Genomic DNA, 22379 nt, shown 5'->3' with positions numbered 1-22379 from the left:
AATTACAGTCATGGCCAAAAGTATTAACACCCCTGCAATTCTGTCAGATAATACTCATTTTCTTCCTGAAAATGATTGCAAACACAAATTGTTTGGTATTATCTTCATTTAATTTGTCTTAAATGAAAAAACACAAAAAGAATTGTCCTAAAGCCAAATTGGATTCAATTCCACACCAAACAAAAAAAAGGGGGTGGACAAAAGTATTGGCACTGTTCGAAAAATCATGTGATGCTTCTCTAAATTGTGTAATTAACAGCACCTGTAATTTACCTGTGGCATTTAACAGGTGTTGGCAATAACTAAATCACACTTGCAGCCAGTTGACATGGATTAAAGTTGACTCAACCTCTGTCCTGTGTCCTTGTGTGTACCACATTGAGCATGGAGAAAAAAAAGAAGACCAAAGAACTGTCTGAGCACTTGAGAAACCAAATTGTGAGGAAGCATGAGCAATCTCAAGGCTACAAGTTCATCTCCAAAGACATGAATGTTCCTGTGTCTACCGTGCGCAGTGTCATCAAGAAGTTTAAAGAACATGGCACTGTGGCTAACCTCCCTAGATGTGGACGGAAAAGAAAAATGGACAAGAGATTTCAATGCAAGATTGTCCGGATGTTGGATAAAGAACCTCAACTAACATCCAAACAAGTTCAAGCTGCCCTGCAGTCCGAGGGTACAACAGTGTCAACCCGTACTATCCGTCGGCGTCTGAATGAAAAGGGACTGTATGGTGGGAGACCCAGGAAGACCCCACTTCTTACCCCGAGACATAAAAAAAGCCAGGCTGGAGTTTGCCAAAACTTACCTGAAGAAGCCTAAAACGTTTTGGAAGAATGTTCTCTGGTCAGATGAGACAAAAGTAGAGCTTTTTGGGCAAAGGCATCAACATAGAGTTTACAGGAGAAAAAAAAGAGGCATTCAAAGAAAAGAACACGGTCCCTACAGTCAAACATGGCAGACGTTCCCTGATGTTTTGGGGTTGCTTTGCTGCCTCTGGCACTGGACTGCTTGCCCGTGTGCATGGCATTATGAAGTCTGAAGACTACCAACAAATTTTGCAGCATAATGTAGGGCCCAGTGTGAGAAAGCTGGGTCTCCCTCAGAGGTCTTCCAGCAGGACAATGACCAAAAACACACTTCAAAAAGCACTAGAAAATGGTTTAAGAGAAAGCACTGGAGACTTCTAAGGTGGCCAGCAATGAGTCCAGACCTGAATCCCATAGAACACCTGTGGAGAGATCTAAAAATGGCAGTTTGGAGAAGGCACCCTTCAAATATCAGGGACCTGGAGCAGTTTGCCAAAGAAGAATGGTCTAAAATTCCAGCAGAGCATTGTAAGAAACTCATTGATGGTTACCGTAAGCGGTTGGTCGCAGTTATTTTGGCTAAAGGTTGTGCAACCAAGTATTAGGCTGAGGGTGCCAATACTTTTGTCTGGCCCATTTTTGGAGTTGTGTGAAATGATCAATGTTTTGCTTTTTGCTTCATTCTCTTTTGTGTTTTTTCATTTAAGACAAATTAAATGAAGAGAATAATACCAAAGAATTTGTGTTTGCAATCATTTTCAGGAAGAAACTGAGTATTATCTGACAGAATTGCAGGGGTGTCAATACTTTTGGCCATGACTGTATGAGTCTTCAAGCAGTAAAAATGAGGTTTGTCTAGCTCCAAGAAGAAAAAATTCCAGTAATCTGGGCAAACATTGAAGTTTTAGGAAGAACTTGCATTAGCTATGAAATAACTATGTGAAGCATTTTGGGTCATTCCCTTTTCTAGACATGTATGGCAAAAAATTGATAAACGGGTGTTCCCTTTTCACATGTCAAAGTTGTGTAGCTAGTAAGGTCGATACGGACAGGGACAAAACTCTAACCAGGGGTCAATTTTTCATTAATTTTCTATAGGGATAGCACAAAGCTGAGATCTTAGTAAAGATGCTCCAGCATAGTTATGTCATGGAAGTACAAGCATTTATGAAATTAGACATCAGGAGAGGATGTAGGTGCCTTAAGGTTGTAAAAATGTTCTGTTTTTTCCTTCCAATGCTCACTCTTTTTTAGCTTTAATACAAGAGAGCGCAGATAACCACTAATATCGCATGTCTACTTGCCAGGTATTCCAGTGTCTGGTTGTGCCATAGACTTGCCACCTTTTCTATACAATAACCCAAAGAGCAAAAGGAGAGTATCGACACCAAATTTAGTAGAGAAAAAGTATACAAAATTTTATTTAGCCTATAAAAAATTCCTCCATGCAAAGAGGAGGAAAAAGCAACTGGTACACAAATGGCAGAACACACCGACGCATGTACGACCTGGGTAGCTAGTTCTAAGAGTACTAATAGAACAGGATTTGGGAAAGTATCAATAATGAGGGATAATCCCCCTGGTGCCACACAGGCCCCATGTAGTGTTCACCCCTTAAACAATCCTGAATACAGCAAATAGTTAAAGTATTCTGCACTCACCCATCATAGGTCTGCGTCGGTGTGGCCCTCCCACTACCCTTGACGCGCGTTTCGCGATGATAGCTTTTTTTTTTTTTTTTTTTTGAACACCTCCCCTTTGAAAAAGCTATCATCGCGAAACGCGCGTCAGGGGTAGTGGGAGGGCCACACCGACGCAGACCTATGATGGGTGCGTGCAGAATACTTCAACTATTTGCTGTATTCAGGATTGTTTAAGGGGTGAACACTACATGGGGCCTGTGTGGCACCAGGGGGATTATCCCTCATTATTGATACTTTCCCAAATCCTGTTCTATTAGTACTCTTAGAACTAGCTACCCAGGTCGTACATGCATCGGTGTGTTCTGCCATTTGTGTACCGGTTGCTTTTTCCTCCTCTTTGCATGGAGGAATTTTTTATAGTCTTTCATGTTTTTGTATATATATGTTATCTGTTTTGTATCTATAAATAAAATGTTGTATACTTTTTCTCTACTAAATTTGGTGTCGATACTCTCCTTTTGCTCGCTGGTGTAGTATGTTGATATTTAGGAGTGACACTCCCGTATATATGATTATATTCTTTGATGTTAGGGAGAGCGTTTTCTTTGGTAGACTGTGACCATGCTCTCGGCCATTTACTGTATTAAATGCTTAATGATTACTGTTGTCGTCAATAACCCAAAGAGGCATACATAAAGGTACCGTCACACTGAGCAACTTTGCAACGAGAACGACATCAATCTGTGACGTTGCAGGGTCCTGGATAGCGATCTCGTTGTGTTTGACACGCAGCAGCGATCTGGATCCCGCTGTTATATCGCTGGTCGGAGCTAGAAGTCCAGAACTTTATTTGGTCGCTAGATCGGCGTGTATCGTCATGTTTGACATCAAAAGCAACGATGCCAGCTATGTTTTTACATGGAGCGAGAACGATAAGTGAGTCGCTGTTACGTCACTGGATCGCTCCTGCATCATTCTGGAGTTGCTGTGTTTGACGTCTCTACAGCGACCTAAACAGCGACACTCCAGCGATCTAGTTTAGGTCGGATCGTTGTCTATATCGCTGCAGCGTCGTTTAGTGTAACGGTACCCTTAGTATTTTACTGCCAGACTCTGCAGCAACCATATCAGGGCAGACTCCACTGTGATCCTTGAACCTCACACCCGTGTACCTGAGGAATACAAACCAAGATTGGACACCTGGTGTCATCATCCATCACATTCTCTTAGCGTGTACCGTCACTCTGAACATACAAGCACATTGTGGAGTCTGTAAGGCTGTAACAAGGGTCCAGGATTTATAGGATCATTCCATTTATGGACTGTAAAAGGTTATTCAATATCTAGGTCACCCTGGGAGGTAAAAGTTTTTACGGTGTGGAGGAAGTCAAGGTGTTTTTATGCTCCTCTTATTCAACAGGGGGTTTCATCATAGAAATTTCCTTTGGATGTCATATTTGATAAGCCTCCTTCTAATGTTTGTGTTATGCTGCACACCATTCTGCTCACACATTTCTGACTTTTTGCTTTTGAACGCCGATCTTGTCACTTTAAAAAAAAAAAAAAAAAAAATTTAATAAAAAAATTGGAAATAATCTGGGCTACGCTACCTGTGAAAAGAATGAAGGCAGATTAAGGATGTGTGATGTAAAAAAAAAAAAAAAAAAAAAAAAAAAAAAAAACTTACTGACTCCAGTATGGAGATGGAACAAGTGGTATCAGCTCTAGACAGGTGTTATATGTAAGGATGCACCAAATGTGTGCGACACTTCAGAAATTTGCTACAAGGAAGCAGGACTTTCCCCAAAAATTTGTAGCAGTTGAGCAGTACCACATATACCGGAACCAGGGAAGCAGGGGTACAGTTAGCACTGTTCCCCAGTGCTAAAGACGCTCACTTCATTCTCCCCTGCCGGCGATCAGCACAAGCGGGGGAGAATGAGGAGTTATATTTAACTGATAACAGGGACCGCTGGCAGCGGCTGATGGGAGTATTCCATACTCTCACTGTTATTAGCAGCAGCAGATGTAGGCTGACGGAAGTAGTAGTTCCATCTGCTGCCTGCTGTCCCTGTCATCAGTTGAATATAATTCTCATCATTCTCCCCTGCTCGCCAGCAGAGCAGGGGAGAATAATGAGAGCTGTTTTCAATGCCGTGGAACAGCGCCAACTGTACCGCTGCATCCCTGGCACCGGTGCGTTTCACACGGATGACATCCCTGTGTGGGAGGACGCTTTGCGGTTGGGCTGCTGTTGAAAAAGCAAACATCAATGTATTTTGCCCATGCACACACGGTCCGTGGAAACACATTACGTGCACGGACCCATTCACTTGAATGGGTCTACATGTGCAAGTGTCTCCGGTACGCGTGAAAATGGTCAACACATGTACCAGACAAACTGACGTGTGAAAGAGGCCTTCAGGGCGTTTCCTATGATTGAAATTTATCAAAGAAAAGGATAAGTGATAAAAAGGATTGAGTGAAGGGACTCCCACCAAATACTAGAACAGGAGACCTGAGCCTTTGTTCCTTCTTGACGACACAACAAACCAGTAGCAAGCACAGTGCCACACCATGCAAGGTCTATGAGAATGGAGAACACAGCAGAGTACAATGCGTAATTTTTGCCTCAAGCCCCACTGACATTGAATGAACCACAAGTTTCATGGTCAACCAATGCTACATTCAAACTGCTCCTTACATCGGTGGCACCTCAGGATCATGGGCTTAACAGCAAGTAGGGCTTTCCAACTTGTTGGTATTAAATGCCCATTGTTTAGGTTTCAGAACAGTCCTAGTACCCTTAATACTGAGGGCATGGTTAAAGGTCAGATGCTCTCATTCCAATGGGGCACCAGTTCTCATAAGTGAATAACCAAAGTAGAACTTGCACCTATCAGAAATTTATGACTTACCCTGGATCTGACATTGATTTTGTACGGTGGGAATATACATTTTTTTCCCCACCATCACAGAACAGAAAACCAGAAATATTAACGCAGATATGACCCCAGCCTTACATACGCGCGTTGCAGGGAGAATGCTGTATCACTATGCATTAGCATGTCTAGGACAAGGGAAGTTAAGGACAGAACAGAATGTGACCCCGCTGCACTAGACCAGTTACATTTTATCCAGAAGGTTCTGTTCCTGCTTTAAGCAAGAAAAAAAAAATGTTTCCTTGCTCAATGAAGCAGAACATCTGTACCTGAGAGTGTTCCTGGCTACTAAATAGGTCTGAGGCGGACTAGATTTACTCAGCATGGCTATGTGCGCATATAGCGAGGGAGATAATAGGTTTGTCTGGGACCAGTGCCCTCTCCTTTTGCATGGTGGCCATCATCGGTCACAATTCACATGCCCACCCTGCCAAAGAGCAGCCGAGAGCCAGTGTAATGCACATCCAAATACTGTTTAGGTGCCCGCTGCAACCATACAGCACTCGCTGTGTATAATTGATCCCTTAGCTTTTAGATAGGCAACTATATATATTCGTGTACGTGTGCCAGTCCCCCTGCGTAGGAGGGGGGGAGAGTCAGTGGCCAGGAATAGCTCTTCTGCTTCAGCTCAGCTTGTTTGTGTGCAACTTCTGCTTTCTGTCTGACTCAGTGCGACACCAGTGCACCGTCAGACATAGCGTCAGCTCGAAAAAAGACCACCAAGCCCTTCTCCATGTCATCTCACACCAGCTCGAATGATCACAGGAGGCCGAATTTATAAAATAAGGGGCTTTAATATCAGTGTCCTCATGCCACCTTCTCAGATTAGTGATTTGGTAGTCCCGTATATACCCCCTCAGACAGGCCTCAGCTGCAGAAAAAATATAATATATCTAGATATCATCAGTACAGACTGGGAAATACGCAGCAGGCGGAATCCATACGGTTTGGCTCACAGGGGACTGACCCCTTTTGGAAACAATCAGCAAGGTCTCCGTTTCCAATAGTGCCTGGCAGGACTGTGAATGCAGCTCTAGCTAGGACTTCCGGCTCCTTCACATGTCACTTTTTAATGTATAGAACCCATACATTTCGGTAAGTATATTCAAAGGAGACATGTCCTCTTCCAATCTAGTGACAGCGTCTGCACCTCTCGGATGCCATCTGTGTGTTATCCCAGTGCTTGGTGTACTTGATTGAACAAGCTTTGGCATGGTTTTTCTTATGAAAAAGCAGATGACACACTGCTTGTAAAAAACGGACAAGCCAAAATTGGATCCAACACACCGAGGGGAAGAAAAAAAACCAAAAAACAAACAACCCCCCCATCCCCCCAAAAAAGTTCATGTACAAGTGAAAGAAGGAAAATTGACATTTGAATTCGGCCTAAGGACTAGTAAAAGACACAATCAGCAGTGATGAGCGAACGTGCTCGGATGACGCATGCCCGTACGCTAACCAAGTGTCTTCCGTGTGCTCGAAAAATATATTCGAGACGGGAAGTCTACATGCTGTAGTGTGAACATAATGGATATTTTGAGTCCATATTGAAATTTACAGAATGCATTCAGACCATGACAGAGCAGCATTGCTGTTCATACATTGAGGCCGGCGTCACAGTCAGCGTATAAAAATACGGTCCGTAAATTACGGCCGTAATACGCAGAAAAGTCCCCAAAATAGTGGTCCGTATCTCCTCCGTAGGCAGGGTGTGCCAGCGTATTTTGCGCATGGCATCCTCCGTATGGCATCCGTACTGCGTGTTTTTCTCGCAGGCTTGCAAAACCGATATTATATATATATATATATATATATATATATATATATATATATATTCTTCCAGCGATAGATAGCTTTAAAGCTGGTAATTCAATTACCGGCTTTTGCTATCTCCTTCCCAAACCCGACATGATATGAGACATGGTTTACATACAGTAAACCATGTCATATCCCCATTTTTTTTTTGCATATTCCACACTACTAATGTTAGTAGTGTGTATGTGCAAAATTTGGGCGCTGTAGCTATTAAAGGGTTAAATGGCGGAAAAAATTGGTGTGGGCTCCCGCGCAATTTTCTCCGCCAGAGTAGTAAAGCCAGTGACTGAGGGCAGATATTAATAGCCTGGAGAGGGTCCATGATTATTGGCCCCCTCCTGGCTAAAAACATCTGCCCTCAGTCACTGGCTTTACCATTCTGGCGGAGAAAATTGCGCGGGAGCCCACGCCAATTTTTTCCGCCATTTAACCCTTTAATTTAATAGCTATAGAGCCCAAATTTTGCACATACACACTACTAACATTAGTAGTGTGGAATATGCAAAAAAAAAATGGGGATATGAGATGGTTTACTGTATGTAAACCATGTCTCATATCATGTCGGGTTTAGGAAGGAGATAGCAAAAGCCGGCAATTGAATTACCGGATTTAAAGCTATCTAGCGCTGTATTAAATATTAATATATATACATATATGTCTCAATGAATGTGTATATATATATATATATATATATATATATATATATATCTATCTATTCTATGTGTACACATTTATTCTACTGTAAGCTGTCAGTGTGATTTTACTGTACACCGCACTGAATTGCCGGCTTTTCTCTCTAACACCGCTGCGTATTTCTCGCAAGTCACACTGCTGGTCCGTGTGTGATCCGTATTTTTCTGGCCCCCATAGACTTTAATTGGCGGATTTTTTGCGCAATACGGTGACAAACGCAGCATGCTGCGATTTTCTACGGCCGTAGAAAGCCGTATAATACGGATCAGTAAAATACGGCAGATAGGAGCAGGGACATAGAGAAGCATTGTACCGTATGCAATCCGTATTTTCAGCACCTCGCTTACATCCGTAAAACTCGCTAGTGTGAGGCCGGCCTTACAGACAGACAATGCTCATAGTGACACAATGTTGAGAACTGTTTACTTCATTGTCTGAAATACTGTATTTTTGGATTATAATTATAAGACACTTTTTCCCCCAAAATTTGGGGGCAGAAACGGGGGTGCGCCTTATGCCGATAAACCTTACCGGCCACGGTGGAGCAGGGTCCCTGCTGGAGGAGGCAAGAGTGGAGTGTTGCTGCAGGCCGCAGGGGGTGTTCAGATGTGCGGCATGCAACTACTGCGGGTGGTGTCCGCTACTACAGGGGGTGTCCGCTGCTGCGGGGAACTCTGCCGACATTTTGTGAAAGGCCAGAGCCCCCGCAGTTCCATGGTTTCCTATGTGGTGGACTCTGGGAAAATGGCTGCCGGAGCAGCGCATGCGCAGATGGAGATCTTGGGAGATGAGATCTCAGCGCGGATCTTGCCTCCGGCAGCCATTTTCCCGGAGTCCACTACATAGGAAACCATGAAACTGCGAGGGCTCTGGCCTTTCACAAAATGTCGGCAGAGCCCCCCCCATAGCAGCGGACACCACCTGCAGCTGCACACCGCACATCCAAACACTCCCTCATCACAGCCTGCAGCAACGCTCCTCTCTTGCCTCCTCTAGCAGCGACCCTGGAACCCCGCTTCACCGCAGCCACCAACCCCAGTAAGCACTAAGACGCATGGATTATAAGAAGCGCCACCATTTTATCTAAAAAAAAAAAAAAAAGTTTTCCCCATTTTCCGCCTCAAAATTTGGGGTGCGTCTTATAATCCGGAGCGTCTTATCAGCCGAACTTAATCTTCATATGTACTTAATCTTTATATGTAATTAATCTTTCTATGTTAAAATATACACAAGTGTACGCAATCATACTATTCCTTTAGTTTCGTACTTTGAAATAAAGTAGTATCCGAACCTTAGTGTTAAAAACTTGGCAATACACATGCCTAACAAACAGGCAATCCTTCCGTGTGTTGCGGATGTCTTACAGTAGAGAAACCTGCAGCGACTCGAACATATTTTTGGAGCACGCTGAAGACACTTAGCACCCAAGCATGCTCGGATAACACCTTATCCCAGCACGTTCACTCAACACTATTACCGTAATCAGTTAGAAAATATGGGTTTATAACTAATTTTACAGCCAAAACAAAAGTCAAAAGTTTGATGTACATACATGAACGGAAAATGTCCTCTGGTCACTTGAAAAGTGGCAAAAAAGCATGTGGAGGTAAGCAGTAGGGAAAGCCACCATTGTTTGAACATATTTATTATTAATAATGACTTCAGAAATTTGTACAATTACCGTAGTAGGGTTTTTGAAGCTGTAGTCACATGGTATGGTTACATTTTTTGACATTGCGTTTTGAAAGGCTGATTTTGGATAAATCCCTGTAAGATGTAATGTGACTGCTGTGTGAATGAACCCTAGAGTTTTAATAAAAGGAAAATATTAATATACAGTATATGCACAATGTTAGTTGGTCCTGCTTCTGATTTTTGGCCGGAGATACTTGGCTCCTACACCTTGCAAACCAACATGGCGTGGCTTTCCATGTATTCAGGCTCATGAACCGGACTGCAATGCATGTCTCGGGGCAATCCCCACATCGCAGACCGCTCCGCTTCCTCAATTTGTGTTACCAGGAAGTTACTCATACACACACCCAAATCTGCACAAAATAAAAGAACTAACACTGCACATTGTGGAAACTGGAAGAAACAGAATCAGTAGACATTCACAATCTAGCTAGTACACATATATAACATTAGGATGTATCCCACCAGCCCGACATGTGACTAACCAAAATCTGAACACACCCAAGTAGAAGAACAATGAACTAAGGAGTAGCTGCATTTGGGCATCCTATTAACGTGATAACCAATGGAATTGCCTACACTTAGGTCCCGATGTTCTGGAGTACAAAATGTGCGCTTTTTAATTCATTTGACACATCTTTCTGCTGCAGTGAACCACCACAAGATATGTACACTGGTGTAAAAGTGTCTAAAGTCAACATTTTCAGTATTAAAGCAAAAAAAAAAAAAAGTGTAAGACTGCATGATGAATCAGGCTCGAAAACCATTTTCCAAAATCTAGAATGGTCAAGATTTTCATGTCTGCATCCAGGGATTCCTTCATGGCTTACTCTGTGGGTCAGGGTTACAGCCACCTGTTTTCCTAGGGAGGATGGCCAGGTTCTTGTGAGAGTACATGCTGGAGCCTGTGCAGTAGCTGCCTGCGAAACCACTTCTCGGAAGCTCTAACCGTCACACTGAAACGACGCTGCAGCGATACGACAACGATGTCGATCGCTGCAGCGTCGCTGTGTGGTCGCTGGAGAGCTGTCACACAGACCGCTCTCCAGCGACCAACGATGCCGAAGTCCCCGGGTAACCAGGGTAAACATCGGGTTACTAAGCGCAGGGCCGCGCTTAGTAACCCGATGTTTACCCTGGTTACCATTGTAAATGTAAAAAAAACAAACACTACATACTTACCTTCCGTGTCTGTCCTCCTGCGCTGTGCTTTCCTCTGCACTGTCAGCGCCGGTCAGCCGTAAAGCAGAGCGGTGACGTCACCGCTGTGCTTTCCGGCTGGCCGGCGCTCACAGCCAGTGCAGAGAAGCACAGCGCCGGAGGACAGACACGAAAGGTAAGTATGTAGTGTGTTTTTTTTAAGTTTACGCTGGTAACCAGGGTAAACATCGGGTTACTAAGCGCGGCCCTGCGCTTAGTAACCCGATGTTTACCCTGGTTACCAGTGAAGACATCGCTGAATCGGCGTCACACACACCGATTCAGCGATGTCAGCGGGAGATCCAGTGACGAAAGAAAGTTTCAAACGATCTGCTACGACGTACGATTCTCAGCGGGGTCCCTGATCGCAGTAGCGTGTCAGACACAGCGAGATCGTAAGGATATCGCTGGAACGTCACGAATCGTGCCGTCGTAGCGATCAAAATGCCACTGTGTGAAGGGTACCGTCACACTGAAATGACGCTGCAGCGATACGACAATGATGTCGATCGCTGCAGCGTCGCTGTGTGGTCGCTGGAGAGCTGTCACACAGACAGCTCTCCATCGACCAACAATCCCGAAGTCCCCTGGTAACCAGGGTAAACATCGGGTTACTAAGCGCAGGGCCGCGCTTAGTAACCCGATGTTTACCCTGGTTACCAGCGTAAACGTAAAAAAAACAAACACTACATACTTACATTCCGTGTCTGTCCTCCGGCGCTGTGCTTTCCTCTGCACTGTCAGCGCCGGTCAGCCGTAAAGCAGAGCGGTGACGTCACAGCCAGTGCAGGAAAGCTGATGCCGGGGGACAGACACGGAATGTAAGTATGTAGTGTTTGATTTTTTTACATTTACGCTGGTAACCAGGGTAAACATCGGGTTACCGATGTTTACCCTGGTTACCAGTGAAGACATCGCTGAATCGGCGTCACACACGCCGATTCAGCGATGTCAGCGGGAGATCCAGCGACGAAAGAAAGTTTCAAACGATCTGCTACGACGTACGATTCTCAGCGGGGTCCCTGATCGCAGTAGCGTGTCAGACACAGCGAGATCGTAAGGATATCGCTGGAACGTCACGGATCGTGCCGTCCTAACGATCAAAGTGCCACTGTGTAACGGTACCCTTAGGCTGGAGTCACACTCGGCGTAAGACAATACGGTCAGTAGACACATATATGTATATATTTTTTTGCATATTCCACACTACTAATGTTAGTAGTGTGTATTTGCAAAATTTGGCTGTTCTAGCTATTAAACTAAAGGGTTAAATGGCGGAAAAAATTGGCGTGGGCTCCCGCGCAATTTTCTCCGCCAGAGTAGTAAAGCCAGTGACTGAGGGCAGATATTAATAGCCTGGAGAGGGTCCACGGTTATTGGCCCCCCCTGGCTAAAAACACCTGCCCCCAGCCACCCCAGAAAAGGCACATCTGGAAGATGCGCCTATTCTGGCACTTGGCCACTCTCTTCCCATTCCCGTGTAGCGGTGGGATATGGGGTAATGAAGGGTTAATGCCACCTTGCTATTGTAAGGTGACATTAAGCCAAATTAATAATGGAGAGGCGTCAATTATGACTCATCCATTATTAATCCAATAGTAGTAAAGGGTTAAAAAAATACACAAACACATTATTACCTATTATACCTATTCTATGTGTACACATTTATTCTACTGTAACCTGTCAGTGTGATTTTACTGTACACCGCACTGAATTGCCGGCTTTTCTCTCTAACACCGCTGTGTATTCCTCGCAAGTCGCACTGCTTGTCCATGTGTAATCCGTATTTTTGGGGCTTCCATAGACTTTCATTGGCGTTTTTTTTGCGCAATACGGTGACAAACGCAGCATTCTGCGATTTTCTACGGCCGTAGAAAGCCATATAATACTGATCAGTAAAATACGGCAGATAGGAGCAGGGGCATAGAGAATAATTGTGCCGTTTGTTTGGCGAGTTTTACGGACGTATTTTCTGCACTCTTACGTCCGTAAAACTCGCTAGTGTGACTCCAGCCTTAGTCTGCAGCATGGCTACCGGGCAACACACTGTGCCCAGGAGCAAATTTATAGTATAGCTGCCAAGCCAGGGCAATGAAGTAGGCAACAGTAGGGGGTCAGAACTACAGCAAAAACTGAGAAAGTAAACAGAAGGGGTAAACCGAGGAGAAGTTAAGAGATTACAAAAGATTGTTGAAGGTACAAGGGTCATTGTGACAAACCAAAGCGAGACATTATGGATAGGCAAAGCTTCTCCATTACTGATGCTACCAATATTAGCACCTATAGCAACATCACGCCCATGCTCCTTGACGGTGGCAGTGCCGTGTAGTCATCACAGTCCTGTGTGATTAGAGGTTATCCACCTTTAGGGCAATTTAACCTAAAAGTACATGTGTTTCATTAAAAAGGTTTGACTTCTATAGCCTTTCTTTTACAGTCTATTGTTGGCTGCAGAATGTGTTAACGGAGGATTCATTAGTGAGCTTGGTCCAATCGGAGAGTTTCTAACTACATTTTTTTTTTTTTTTGAGCCCTCAGTTGACTTATGACCACAGACCACAAAGATGAATGTGCTGGGAAACGGAGGAGATTGGCTATTACAAACTGTGCAAAATGTTTTAATGAGATTGAATTTAGTGACAAAAACAATGCATTTATGCAGAAAAAAAAAAAAAAAAAAAAATTCACCAAAAGTAGGTAAACACAGCACCAGAAATGTAGCACCCATAAATGCTCCCAGAAGATTTAAGTGCAGGGATAGGTTTTTTGTTTTGCTTTTTTTTTTTCCAATCAAAAATTTCAGTACAGGGGGAAAAAATAAAAAAGCAAAAAGATGGGGAAAAACCCTTCAAAGTTTGCAGTTGGAATGATTCCTTTCATTTTAGTTTCTACATCTAAATTAGACCTCATTCACACGTCCGTGGAAAAAAAAAACGGAACGGATGTCAGTGTATCCATTTTTTCCAAGGATGGATAAAGAAATAAATGACAAAGCTTCTCCTATATTGTAATGTTAGACACGGACGCCATCCACGAATATAGGTTTCTAGTAAGAGGGAGAAGATGATAAAATAAATATGTAAACCTGGAATCAGGCTGTAAATGGGTCATTCCGAGAGGTGAGCGGTGACCGATCTACAAGACATCACATGTACGATACTTGCCGATCATGAACACATCCAACAGAAGGTTAATAATAATAATAATAATTTTTATCTATATAGCGCCAACATATTCCGCAGCGCTTTACAGTTTAACAGTTTCAAACACAACAGTCATAGGTAACAATGTTAACAATACAGTAATAAAGCAAAATAAGACAAAATAAGATGACCCTGCTCGTGAGAGCTTACAATCTACAATGAGGTGGGGGAGATACAAAGTAAAGGTGTGTATTTACAATTATGTATTTACAATGATGGTCCAGCCATCTTCATGGAGTGGGGGGTAGATGGAGATACTGAATGGGCTACACACACACAAACATAAAATGAGTTTGATTAGGGAACATGATAGGCCGCTCTGAACAAATGAGTTTTGAGCGAGCGCCTAAAACTATGCAAGTTGTGGATGGTCCTAATATCTTGGGGTAGAGCATTCCAGAGGATTGGCGCAGCACGGGAGAAGTCTTGGAGTCGGGAGTGGGAGGTACGGATTAGTGCAGAGGTTAGTTGAAAGTCGTTTGCAGAGCGCAGTGGTCGGCTAGGCCGATAGACAGAAATGAGGGAGGAGATGTAAGGGGGTGACGCGCTGTGGAGAGCTTTGTGGGTGAGAACAAGTACTTTGAATTGTATCCTGTAATGAATGGGCAGCCAGTGTAACGACTGGCGAAGAGCGGACACGTCCGAGTAACGATTAGCCAGATGGACAACCCTGGGTTAATTGCTCGCATGTCTGGACTGTTTCATTTTCAGAAAATAGTGGGAAATTACCCATCGTACAATTCACATTTTGGTAAAACCACCGTATTTTCTGAAGAGTAAAATGACTGGGAGATGACGTGCCCCATACGGATGAGCGGGGTGTCGGAGGCCTCTCCGGCATCTGTGGCACTGGTTATCATAGGCATCCTGTGAAGTCTCAGCAGCTATGACTCACTAGTCCTATTTAGCACTGTGGATGGCAGAGCTTGTGTTTATATGTGGGGGCAGCGAGTACCAAGCTGAGCTGGGATATCTACGCGTGTCTGACAGCTGCAGCGAGTGTGACCTACGTGTTCGTGGGGTGGCTGATCTCACATAGCAGGCCGTGTACATCTGCTCGGAGGTGCGGACATTACAGGTGTACCACTACAGAAAGGAGGAGAAGCCTCATGGTCCAGGATACCGATCATTCAGGGTAAATGCGTAGAAACACATGAAATACAATAAAACTGGATCATGTACACGGTGCTTGCAGCACATTCACACGTGGCGTTTTTTATGCAAGTTTTCAGCTGTGTTTTACAGTACTAACTGTGTCTGAGACTTGAGAAATCTCGTGCACACAGCTTGGTTTTTTGTCTTCAGGATTTTGTGCTTTGCTTTGTTTTTGCAGAATGGAGCATGTCACCTTCAGCATTTTTTCACCCATTGAAAGTAATGGGTGGTGAAAAAACGCAGGTGTCAGGGTTTGCTGCATTTTTTGTGCCAAATCCTTATAAAGTAGAAAAGGATTTTTTGTCATTAAACTTCAATCAGCATGCACAAGAGACAAATATAGCAGGACAAAGACGCAAGAAAAAACAAGCAAAACCTGCTTTTTCCTGTCACCCATGACAGCACCAACAATTTAAAGGGAACCTGTCACCCCTAAAATCGAAGATGAGCTATGCCCACCGGCATCAGAGGCTTATCTACAGCATTCTGTAATGCTGTAGATAAGCCCCCGATGTATCCTGAAAGATGAGAAAAAGAGGTTAGATTATACTCACCCAGGGGCGGTCCGATCCGATGGGCGTCGTGGTCCGGGGCCTTCTATCTTCATCAGATGACGTCCTCTTCTTGTCTTCACGCTGCGGCTCCGGCACAGGTGTACTTTGTCTGCCCTGTTGAGGGCAGAGCAAAGTACTGCAGTGCACAGGTGCCGGGAGAGGGCAGAGAGGGCCAGCGCTTGCGCACTGCAGTACTTTCCTCAACAGGGCAAATCAGTACGCCTGCACCGGAGCCGCAGTGTGAAGACAAGAAGAGGACGTCATCCTATGAAGATGGAAGGCCCCGGACCGTGACGCACATCGGATCGGATCGCCTCGTATAATCTAAGTATAATCTAGTGTATCCTCACCCACCCCCTGCAGACTGTGAGCCCTCGCGGTCAGGGTCCTCCCTCCTTATGTACTCGTGTGCCTTGTTATCTGCTCATGTTTAATGTATTTGTCTATATTTGCCCCGTATTCACATGTAAAGTGCCATGGAATAAATGGCGCTATAAAAATGTATAATAATAATAATAAAAAAATGGGTGGTCACTATCTGGACTACATTCACAAGCTGTGGCCATGGTGCATGCCACAGCTTTCTTGCCGCAACGTGTGAACACAGCCATAAAACAGCCATTTCTTTATCGCTCATTCACTTAATGGTCAATTTGCAATTATGGTCCTAAAACTAATTGTTCTCTACACAATATTCAATGACATGGGCCAGCTTGTTGGACAAACCCTTCTTTGAGCAATAGAACCATGAACACAACAACACAGTAAAGGCACCCACACAGATCAGCCTAAAGTCGACCAAAAGGGATGATTTCAATTAAAACTCATTTCTTGGTTGAAGAGTGACAACGAAGAATCGCTTTAGGAGCCATTCCAGCAATTTTTTTATTCCAAAGTGGGCCACTATTGAATGCTCCCTTAGCAGAAGTGAGATAATGGTCACATAGACTTTTACACTGAGTTGTGACTTTCCAATTCTGCAGCAAACACTGGATGGATGCGGCAGGTCACAATCTGCTGTAGCGTGGCCGGATCGGAGCCAGGAACAGGTGAAAACGGCCGTTGGTAAGTATGAGACCAGGTGGAATGAACTTAGATTAGCTCACATCTGCGATGATTTTCTCATGCTGATTCTGCATGAGAGAACAAGCACAGCATGCTGCAATTGGCAGCGAGACGCTGCTCACTCGCACCCATACAAGTCTATGGCTATGTGCACACGTAAGAAAAGAGGTGCAGAATTTTCTGCACAGAATCCGCAGCCGCGGATTTCCCATGGATGCGGATTTTGTGCGGTTTTCATGCAGATTTTCTGCAGTTTTTGCCACTGCGGAATTTTTTTAACATGGAGGGGTGCAGAAACGCTGCAGATCCAAACAAAAGAAGTGACATGCACTTCTTTGAAATCCGCAGCAATTCCGCACTGATTTTTCCGCACAGCTTTTTTCCCCCCCCCCCATTAACTAACATTGTACTGTACATCATAGTGTGAATCTGCAGTGTTTCTGCGCGGCAAATCCGCATCGTGTGCACATAGCCTTTAGGTGTGAGTGACACAATGCACAGCACTCATATCACCTGAGTGCAGTGCCATATACGACGACGCCAGAGGAGATGGAGAAATTACTTTGTCTCCTCCGCAGCTGTGCTCCAATCCAGTCATACGAGAGGCTCGGAGCACAGACGCATGACAGTCATTGCCATATCGCATCCAATGCTCTCACATCAGGCGCCATACGCCAGTGTGACTCCGGCCTAAAGAGTAATTATTGATCCTTAAAATAATTTTAGCAATCAGCAGATAAAAAAAAAAAAAAGGTAGTCAACATTAACAGAAATAGATCGCTCTGTAATGACTCTGTATAATATACGAGTTTCACTTTTTGCATTGAAGAACCGAAATAAATTAACTTTTTGATGATACTCTAATTTTGTGAGAAGCACTTGTATATTTGTTTGCCAAGTGGTCCTCGTCGAGTTCCTTCCCCTTTAAGCAGACTTGAGGGGGTGCACAGAATAATTCCAGGTCTGTTGCAATCACAGGACAGACATTGCACAACAGCCCTGTTCTGCAAATGTTTCTCACATCTTTAGAAACAGATGCCTCATCAAGTCCCATTCATACAAATCTGGGGAGCCCGCACCACAACCTTGGAACGCAGTCTAATGACACGAATCACAAAGCAAAGATCAGAAAAACTAACCAAGCCCGACATTCACACACGACTCAAATCTCATGGCCACCAATCAAACACTGTGGCTTCCCAAGGCAGGAATCACACCGGCGTATGGCACGGGCTGCGATATACGAAGCCCAGAGATGACGCCGGCCGTGGTCGCCGCTCACAGCAGCACGTTCTCTCCGGTTACAGGATCTAGAGACACGTTGTTAATGATCTTTAATTTCCTTGATTCCACAACTTTTCTTGGTGCAATTTCAATACTCAGGAGAGCATGTACATTCAGCCTTAAAGGGATATTCCCATCACTGTATGCTTCCTCGGCCATTTTAGAACCTCTTATAGAAGCGAGTAGAAATCCTGTGCATGTGCAGCCTCCGTATCATTCAAGGGAATCTGTCAGTAGGTCTTTCCAATGTAATCTGAGAGAAGCATGATGTGGGGGCAGAGACTTACACCAACGATGTCACTTACTGGTTGATGTCAGTTTGGTTTAAATATAAATATATATATATATATATATCAATCACTGTTTTCTGTGCTACTGATCGAACAGTTCTCTGAATACTAACCTCTGTATAAGCCCACCGCCACCACTGATTGTACACAGAAAGCAGCCAATCCGAGGATGGGCTACAGGGTTATGCATGGCAGGAAACAAGTAGTCCTCTAGTATTAACCTACTGCTGATAAAAAGTGCAACAAGCAGCCTCACAAGTCACATCCCTGGAATCAGAGACTACATGATGAACCTATATCATCCTGCTGTCAGATTACATAGCAAAAACCTGCTGACAGATTCCCTTATAGTGACCTGCATCCTAAAAGCAGGACCCACATCTAAATGTGAAAGCTCAGACTACCTCTTTAAAGTGCCGATATATATTAGGTGCAAGTCGCCTAAACTTTGACCGTTTTGCCAAGAATTGCCAGCCATCTAATGGAGCGATGCACAACCTTTGTGGTCCCTATGGCCACAGTGTCAGATCTGACCAATCCAATGGCCATAATTTTACAAAAGTATTACCCATTAGATATTTATGGCACATACTTTCAATATGCAGTAATATCTAATAAGTGCCAGTTCATTTTAAAGGGTTCCCACCTATCAGGAAGGCCGAGGTAAGGAAAAGAACATGTACCTCGGCCGGAGCTGGACCAGACGAGCGTTTCTTCTCCCATAACCTAGAATGAGTATAGCAGCATCACGCATGGTCACTTCTTCACCTACAAATCACAGCCTGGTCTGACTTTCTTGGATAAGGAGAAGATAGAAGAAAAATATTTGCCCACTCTGCCAGTCCATGAAAAATCGGACCGCACTCGGATGTTATCCGGCTTGGGTCGAGATAATCTGGATAAAACGGTATTTTCATCCACATAGTCATCCTTGTGTCAGTTTTTAACATCCATATAGCCTTCATGTGACATCAGCCTTTATTCGATGTATACACTGTGCAAGGTGTTTAATAATAAACACACTTTACAAGGTCAAACACAATTTACTATGATAATTATATTACACCTCTTAAAACGGATGCCACATGGACGGTGTCTACATGGCATATTTTTTTTGCGCAGCCATTGCAATGTATAGGCGAGCCTCATCCCAAAAAAACGGATGAGTCTAGATCATGCTGCGACTTATGCCACAAAGACATCAGGCTGAGGTGGAAAGACGTCCATGTGAACTAACACATTGACTAACATGGTCCAAGTGCGGTCTGTATTCCACAAGGCCCGAGAAACGTTTGTAGGAATGTAATTTTGGGCGATTCTGATCCACAATTAGGATTAGTATCGGACAGGTCTCTGATTTTCTTGTCCGCAAAAGAAACCCGAAGACCCGTGAACAGAACCAGGGACCAAGATGGGTTTATATTTTATCTGTGCAAAACACGGATAGAACAAGTATGTGAAAAAGAGATGTCTGACTGAGGCCTTAGGTTACGGAGCCGGTCTAGAAGAAAAAAAAAAAAAAAGAGAGAAAGCTTCACAATTGTCCAGTTCCGTATTCTACTGTGCACGAGTGGTCCGATGGGCAGCGCCCCGCTCTGCCTGGTAATGCTGCCCTTCCACCTGGGACTCATGTACACAGCTGCACAGGGAGAGGCTCTGATGGCTGTTCGGATGACATGGAAGGCAGGTGGGGGGCACCAAACATGGTCCGAAGACCGCTCGCTGCACATAGAAGGTGGTGCTGGCCTTTTCCTTCACTGGAAATGTATTAAAAGGCTGGAGACCATGGAGGCGACGGACAGCCCGATGATAGGTTTTCCAGTAATACTGATGACCTAGTCTTAGGAGGGGTGAACATCCGATGGATGGGGGTCCGACACTTGACATCCTGACCAATCAGCTGTCACCGGCCACAGGTGAGCAGTGTACAGAACATCCGGCTCCCTCGCCCTGATTGGCGGCCAGTCCTGATAAAGCAGATCTGCTCCCATTAATGAACAGGCGCCGATCTGCAGTACCAGGAGCGGCCACTATGACGGCGTGAAGTGAGAGAAGCGGGGGATTACCATACGGGGAAGCTTTATTAGTGCTACACGTTTCAGTGCTGATCTAGCGCCTTCTTCAGGAAAAACATGGCGCTGGCGGCAGCTGATCAGTGAGGGGACAGGTGTCGGTCCACGACCATTCTAAGGCTAGGTCGCCAACATCCGATTACTGGAAAGCTCTTCCCACAATCCGATACCTCAGTCTGCACGGCCCGTCCGGCTGCAAGCAGGGGCACGAGCGGTGGGGCAGGTTTCTCTTAAAGGGGCTTTCCAGTCCAAGCGATAGGTGACAGATCCAGGAGAACAGAGTAGTGAGCGATCGCTGCCACAATAAGGTCTAAGTAATAAGTCTATGTTCACATTTGCGTTGCGTCGGGCACAACCGCGGCGACGCATGCATCCCTATATTTAACATGGGGGCGCATGGACATGCGTTGTCTTGCGTTTTGTGATGCATGCGTCATTTTTGGCGCAAGTGTCAGGGCGCAGAGGACGCTGCATGTTGTATTTTTTTTGCGTCCAAAATCAAGCCAAAAATGGACGCATGCGTCACAAAACAATGCGTTTTTGCAAGCATTGTGTCGCCGACGCAACGCCAAACAACACAAATGTGAACGTAGCCTAAGGTGGGGGGGACGAGACGCTGATGGTCAGTGTCACCCCCTCTGCACCCAGCAGTGCCCCCACAGCACAGTACGCGGCTCCCACAGAGCAATGTGACCAATGTCCCGAGCTGTCCAGCCAGCAGGGAGGCCGCTATCGTGATAGTCGTGACATGCTAGCTCTGGCATCTGACAGCACATGTCACCTCCGACCCCGCAGCCTGCTGTGACCCCAATAACCTCCTGAGCCCGGATGTGCCTGGTGCAGTGATGACAGGTGTCACCGGAGCTCCGCCCCCTCGGGCACTCCCCGTTACTCCCGTGCCCTGTGCCACTCACGTCTGTGCCCGGAGGGGCAGGACTCGGCACTCAGCCCCGGCGTGCTTTCCGCTGTGTCCCCCTGAAGGTCACCGAGTACGGCTATGGTTACCTGACGACAGCGTCCTGCCCTCGGTATTACGACCACTTTCCAACGCGCCCAGAACCGCGCCGCTTCTGCCTCAGGTCCCGGTTTCTGCTCCCCTGACGGCCGACTCTCCCGCCCCCTGTCACCGGCTTCTGTCAAAACGGAGTCAGCTTCAATCAGCAGGGGGAGCCCGAGAGCTGTGGAGGAGACTGGGATGGAGTTCCCCGTCCAGGAGGATCATGGGAGCTGAAGTTTAGGCTTGTCAGAGCCCGCCATGTTTGTCAAGGGCGCTTGCCCTGTCTAATGCGCAGTTACGATGCGTTCACTTTGTAGGTGGAAGTATTTTATGGGGAATGCCGTATTTCACCTGAAAGATGCGCAGTTGATCAGTGAGGGTCACTAGCTGGAAGTAGTTAGGGGCTAAAACTGCATGAAAGTTCGTCTGCGAAGTGCGCCACCTAGAGGGCGCCGTGGTGTATGGCAGCCTCATTGGCTGGCGCCGGGAATGGTCTAGTCACAGTCACACAGGAGCTATTACTCCAGCATCCTTTTCCATGGAGTTTATCAGCAGACGTCATATTTTTACAGGTGTGGCATTTGGTTGTGAGATACTAATAAGCGCTGTAAGGCTCCTACAGGGATACGCTGGATGATGGGAAAACGAGCGGTTTTCATCAGTGTCAGGTTTTACCATCAATTTGTCCATTACAGTGTTAGTCACAGACAGTATGTGGCATGTGATCCTCAACCTACTGAACAGCCGCACAGCCAGCTCTTCCCTCTCCTAGTGTATCCTCACCCACCCCCTGCAGACTGTGAGCCCTCGCGGGCAGGGTCCTCCCTCCTTATGTACTCGTGTGCCTTGTTATCTGCTCATGTTTAATGTATTTGTCTATATTTGCCCCGTATTCACATGTAAAGCGCCATGGAATAAATGGCGCTATAAAAATGTATAATAATAATAATAATGTGCTGGCA

The 22379-nt window shown here is 45.2% G+C and overlaps 1 protein-coding gene across 1 annotated transcript in view; it reads right to left on the bottom strand.

The window, feature by feature from the left end:
- The window catches only part of TFEB (transcription factor EB), a 75759-nt gene extending 54184 nt beyond the window's left edge, over positions 1–21575 (bottom strand). The window contains exon 1 of the mRNA XM_069756350.1: positions 21426–21575. The gene's annotated coding sequence lies outside the window, so the exon portion shown is untranslated. The remainder of the gene's footprint in view (positions 1–21425) is intronic.
- Positions 21576–22379: the final 804 nt, after the last annotated feature.

Source organism: Ranitomeya imitator, chromosome 3 (genome assembly GCF_032444005.1).
Source record: "Ranitomeya imitator isolate aRanImi1 chromosome 3, aRanImi1.pri, whole genome shotgun sequence".
NCBI lineage: Eukaryota > Metazoa > Chordata > Amphibia > Anura > Dendrobatidae > Ranitomeya > Ranitomeya imitator.
The sequence above is the reverse complement of the archived record's forward strand: the minus strand, read 5'-3'. Positions and strand labels throughout refer to the sequence as shown.